Raw genomic sequence first — 6,065 nt, forward strand, 5'->3', positions numbered from 1 at the left:
CCCTATTTACTGTGCCTCATCTTCTCTTTCTCTTCCCCTTCCCTATTTACTGTGCCTCCTCTTCCCTTTCTCTTCCCCTTTACTATTTACTGTGCCTCCTCTTCTCTTTCTCTTCCCCTTCCCTATTTACTGTGCCTCCTCTTCTCTTTCTCTTCCCCTTTACTATTTACTGTGCCTCCTCTTCCCTTTCTGAATTTACTGTGCCTCCTCTTCCCTTTCTCTTCCCTTTCTGAATTTACTGTGCCTCCTCTTCCCTTTCTCTTCCCTTTCTGAATTTACTGTGCCTCCTCTTCCCTTTCTCTTCCCCTTTACTATTTACTGTGCCTCCTCTTCCCTTTCTGAATTTACTGTGCCTCCTCTTCCCTTTCTCTTCCCTTTCTGAATTTACTGTGCCTCCTCTTCCCTTTCTCTTCCCTTTCTGAATTTACTGTGCCTCCTCTTCCCTTTCTCTTCCCTTTCTGAATTTACTGTGCCTCCTCTTCTCTTTCTCTTCCCCTTCCCTATTTACTGTGCCTCCTCTTCTCTTTCTCTTCCCCTTCCCTATGTACTGTGCCTCCTCTTCTCTTTCTCTTCCCCTTTACTATTTACTGTGCCTCCTCTTCCCTTTCTGAATTTACTGTGCCTCCTCTTCCCTTTCTGAATTTACTGTGCCTCCTCTTCCCTTTCTCTTCCCCTTCCCTATTTACTGTGCCTCCTCTTCCCTTTCTCTTCCCCTTCCCTATTTACTGTGCCTCCTCTTCTCTTTCTCTTCCCCTTCACTATTTACTGTGCCTCCTCTTCCCTTTCTCTTCCCCTTTACTATTTCCTGTGCCTCCTCTTCTCTTTCTCTTCCCCTTCCCTATTTACTGTGCCTCATCTTCTCTTTCTCTTCCCCTTCCCTATTTACTGTGCCTCCTCTTCTCTTTCTCTTCCCCTTCCCTATTTACTGTGCCTCCTCTTCTCTTTCTCTTCCCCTTCCCTATTTACTGTGCCTCCTCTTCTCTTTCTCTTCCCCTTCCCTATTTACTGTGCCTCCTCTTCTCTTTCTCTTCCCCTTCCCTATTTACTGTGCCTCATCTTCTCTTTCTCTTCCCCTTCCCTATTTACTGTGCCTCATCTTCTCTTTCTCTTCCCCTTCCCTATTTACTGTGCCTCCTCTTCCCTTTCTCTTCCCCTTTACTATTTACTGTGCCTCCTCTTCTCTTTCTCTTCCCCTTCACTATTTACTGTGCCTCCTCTTCTCTTTCTCTTCCCCTTCACTATTTACTGTGCCTCCTCTTCTCTTTCTCTTCCCCTTCCCTATTTACTGTGCCTCCTCTTCTCTTTCTCTTCCCCTTTACTATTTACTGTGCCTCCTCTTCCCTTTCTCTTCCCCTTCACTATTTACTGTGCCCCCTCTTCCCTTTCTCTTCCCCTCCTCTGCTTCTTTCTTTATTTCCAATTTACTGTGCCTCCTCTGCTTCTCTCTTTCTTTCCAATTTACTGTGCCTCAACTATTTCCCTCCCTCTTCCTAATTAATGGTGCCTCCTCTGCTTCTCTCAATTTACTGTGCCTCCGCTGCTTCTCTCTTTTTTTCCAATTTACTGTGCCTCCTCTGCTACTCTCTCTCTTTCGACATTTCTGTGCTTCCTCTGTTTCTCCCTTTCTTTCCAATTAACTGTGCCACCTCTCCTTCTCTCTTTGTTTCTAATTTACTGTGCCTCCTCTGCTTCTCTCTTTGTTTCTAATTTACTGTGCCTCCTCTGCTTCTCTCTTTTTTCCAATTTACTGTGCCTCCTCTGCTACTCTCTTTCTTTCAAAATTTACTGTGCCTCCTCTTCTTCTTTCCTTCTTTCCAGTTTACTATGCCTCCTCCTCTTCTTTCTTTCTTTCTTTCTCTTTCTTTCCTTCCAATTTACTGTGCCTCCTCTTCTTCTCTCTTTTTTTCCAGTAAACTGTGCCTCCTCTGCTTCTCTCTTTTCTTTTCAATTTACTGTGCCTCCTCTGTTTCTCCCTTTCTTTCCAATTAACTGTGCCTCCTCTGCTTCTCTCTTTGTTTCTAATTTACTGTGCCTCCTCTGCTTCTCTCTTTTTTCCAATTTACTGTGCTTCCTCTGCTTCTCTCTTTCAAATTTTCTGTGCCTCCTCTGCTTCTCTCTTTCTTTCTAATTTACTATGCCTCCTCTATTTCTCTTTCTCTTCCCAATTTACTGTGCCTCCGCTGCTTCTGTCTTTCCAATTTACTTTGCCTCCTCTGTTTCTCTTCTTCTTCCAAGTTCACTGTGCCCCCTTTGCTTCTCTCTTTGTTTTCAATTTACTGTGCCTCCTCTGCTTCTTTTTTTCAGAATTACTGTGCCTCCTCTTCTTCTCTCTTTCTTTCCAATTTACTGTGCCTCCTCTGCTTCTCTCTTTCTTTCCAATTTACTGTGCCTCCTCTGCTTCTTTCTTTCTTTCTTTCTTTCCAATTTACTGTGTCTCATCTGTTTCTCTTCCCAATTAACTGTGCCTCCTCTGCTTCTCTCTTTTTTTTCCAATTTACTGTGCCTCCTCTTCTACCTTCTTTCTTTCCAATTTACTGTGCCTCCTCTTCTTCTTTCTTTCCAATTTACTGTGCCTCCTCTGCTTCTCTCTTTTTTTCAGTTAACTGTGCCTCCTCTGCTTCTATCTTTCTTTCCAATTTACTGTGCCTTCTTTGCTTCTCTCTTTTTTCCAATGTACAGTGCCTCCTCTGCTTCTCTCTTTTTTTTCCAGTTTTCTGTGCCTCCTCTTGTTCTTTCTTTCTTTCCAATTAACTGTGCCTCCTCTTCTTCTCTCTTTTTTTCCAATTTACTGTGCCTCCTCTGCTTCTCTCTTTTTTTCCCGTTTACTGTTCCTCCTATGCTTCTCTCTTTTTTCCAGTTTACTGGGCCTCCTCTTCTCTCTTTCTTTCCAATTTACTTTGCCTCCTCTGCTTCTTTCTTTCTTTCCAATTAACTGTGCCTCCTCTTCTTCTCTTTTTCCTCCCAGTTTACTGTGCCTCCTATGCTTCTCTCTTTTTTTCCAGTTTACTGTGCCTCCTCATCTTCACTCTTTCTTTCCAATTAACTGTGCTTCCTATGCTTCTTTCTTTCTTTCTTTCTTTCTTTCCAATTTACTGTGCCTCCTCCTCTTCTCTTTTTTTTTCCAGTTTACTGTGCCTCCTCTGATTCTCTCTTTTTTCCAGTTTACTGTGCCTCCTATGCTTCTTTCTTTCCAATGTACTGTGCCCCCTCTGCTTCTCTCTTTTTTCCAGTTAACTGTGCCTCCTATGCTTCTTTCTTTCTTTCCAATTTACTGTGCCTCATCTGTTTCTCTTCCTCTTCCCAATTAACTGTGCCTCCTCTGCTTCTCTCTTTTTTCCAGTTTACTGTGCCTCCTCTTCTTCTTTCTTTTTTTCCCAGTTTACTGTGCCTCTTCTTCTTTCTTTCCAGTTTACTGTGCCTCCTCTTCTTCTTTCATTCCAATTTACTGTGCTTTCTCTTCTTCTCTATTTTTTTCAGTTAACTGTGCCTCCTCTGCTTCTCTCTTTATTTCCAATTTACTGTGCCTTCTTTGCTTCTCTGTTTTTTCCAATGTACAGTGCCTCCTCTTTTTCTCTGTTTTATTTTCCAGTTTTCTGTGCCTCCTCTTGTTCTCTCTTTCTTTCCAATTAACTGTGCCTCCTCTATCTCTTTCTTTCCAGTGTACTGTGCCTCCTCTGCTTCTCTCTTTTTTCCAATTTACTGTGCCTCCTCTGCTTCTCTCTTTTTTTCCCAATTTACTGTGCCTCCTCTGCTTCTTTTTTTTTCTTTCTTTCCAGTTTACTGTGCCTCCTCTGCTTCTCTCTTTTTTTCCAATTTACTGTGCCTCCTCATCTTCACTCTTTCTTTCCAATTAACTGTGCTTCCTATGCTTCTTTCTTTCTTTCTTTCTTTCTTTCTTTCTTTCCAATTTACTGTGCCTCCTCCTCTTCTCTTTTTTTTTCCAGTTTACTGTGCCTCCTCTGATTCTCTCTTTTTTCCAGTTTACTGTGCCTCCTATGCTTCTTTCTTTCCAATGTACTGTGCCCCCTCTGCTTCTCTCTTTTTTCCAGTTAACTGTGCCTCCTATGCTTCTTTCTTTCTTTCCAATTTACTGTGCCTCATCTGTTTCTCTTCCTCTTCCCAATTAACTGTGCCTCCTCTGCTTCTCTCTTTTTTCCAGTTTACTGTGCCTCCTCTTCTTCTTTCTTTTTTTCCCAGTTTACTGTGCCTCTTCTTCTTTCTTTCCAGTTTACTGTGCCTCCTCTTCTTCTTTCATTCCAATTTACTGTGCTTTCTCTTCTTCTCTATTTTTTTCAGTTAACTGTGCCTCCTCTGCTTCTCTCTTTATTTCCAATTTACTGTGCCTTCTTTGCTTCTCTGTTTTTTCCAATGTACAGTGCCTCCTCTTTTTCTCTGTTTTATTTTCCAGTTTTCTGTGCCTCCTCTTGTTCTCTCTTTCTTTCCAATTAACTGTGCCTCCTCTATCTCTTTCTTTCCAGTGTACTGTGCCTCCTCTGCTTCTCTCTTTTTTCCAATTTACTGTGCCTCCTCTGCTTCTCTCTTTTTTTCCCAATTTACTGTGCCTCCTCTGCTTCTTTTTTTTTCTTTCTTTCCAGTTTACTGTGCCTCCTCTGCTTCTCTCTTTTTTTCCAATTTACTGTGCCTCCTCTGCTTCTCTCTTTTTTTCCAATTTACTGTGCCTCCTCTGCTTCTCTCTTTTTTCCAATTTACTTTGCCTCCTCTGCTTCTCTTTTTATTCCAGTTTACTGTGCCTCCTATGCTTCTTTCTTTCCAATTTACTGTGCCTCCTCTTCTTCTTTCTTTCCAATTTACTGTGCCTCCTCCTCTTCTTTCTTTCCTTCCAATTTACTGTGCCTCCTCTGCTTCTCTCTTTTTTTTCCGTTTACTGTGCCTCCTCTTCTTCTTTCTTTCTTTTCAATTTACTGTGCTTCCTCTGCTTCTCTCTTTCTTTCCAATTTACTGTGCCTCCTCTGCTTCTCTCTTTTTTCCAGTTTACTGTGCCTCCTATGCTTCTTTCTTTCCAATTTATTGTGCCTCCTCTGCTTCTCTCTTTTTTCCAATTAACTGTGCCTCCTATGCTTCTTTCTTTTTTTCCAATTTACTGTGCCTCATCTGTTTCTCTTCCTCTTCCCAATTAACTGTGCCTCCTCTGCTTCTCTTTTTTTTTCCAGTTTACTGTGCCTCCTCTTCTTCTTTCTTTCTTTCTGATTTACTGTGCTTCCTCTGCTTCTCTCTTTTTCCAGTTTACTATGCCTCCTCTTCTTCTTTCTTTCCAATTTACTGTGCCTCCTCTTCTTCTTTCTTTCCAATTTACTGTGCCTCCTCCTCTTCTTTCTTTCCTTCCAATTTACTGTGCCTCCTCTGCTTCTCTCTTTTTTTTCCGTTTACTGTGCCTCCTCTTCTTCTTTCTTTCTTTTCAATTTACTGTGCTTCCTCTGCTTCTCTCTTTCTTTCCAATTTACTGTGCCTCCTCTGCTTCTCTCTTTTTTCCAGTTTACTGTGCCTCCTATGCTTCTTTCTTTCCAATTTATTGTGCCTCCTCTGCTTCTCTCTTTTTTCCAATTAACTGTGCCTCCTATGCTTCTTTCTTTTTTTCCAATTTACTGTGCCTCATCTGTTTCTCTTCCTCTTCCCAATTAACTGTGCCTCCTCTGCTTCTCTTTTTTTTTCCAGTTTACTGTGCCTCCTCTTCTTCTTTCTTTCTTTCTGATTTACTGTGCTTCCTCTGCTTCTCTCTTTTTCCAGTTTACTATGCCTCCTCTTTTTCTTTCTTTATTTCTAGTTTACCTCTCTTCTTCTTTCTTTCTTTCCAATTTACTGTGCCTCCTCTTCTTCTTTCTTTCCAATTTACTGTGCCTCCTCCTCTTCTTTTTTTCCAATTTACTGTGCCTCCTCCTCTTCTTACTTTCTTTCCAATTTACTGTGCCTACTCCTCTTCTTCTTTCTTTCTAATTTACGGTGCCTCCTCTGCTTCTCTCTTTTTTCCAGTTTACTGTCCCTCCTCTGCTTCTCTCTTTTTTTCCAATTTAGTTCTCCTCCTCTGCTTCTCTCTTTCTTTCCAATTT

This window comes from Xenopus tropicalis, chromosome 6 (genome assembly GCF_000004195.4).
Source record: "Xenopus tropicalis strain Nigerian chromosome 6, UCB_Xtro_10.0, whole genome shotgun sequence".
Classification (NCBI taxonomy): domain Eukaryota; kingdom Metazoa; phylum Chordata; class Amphibia; order Anura; family Pipidae; genus Xenopus; species Xenopus tropicalis.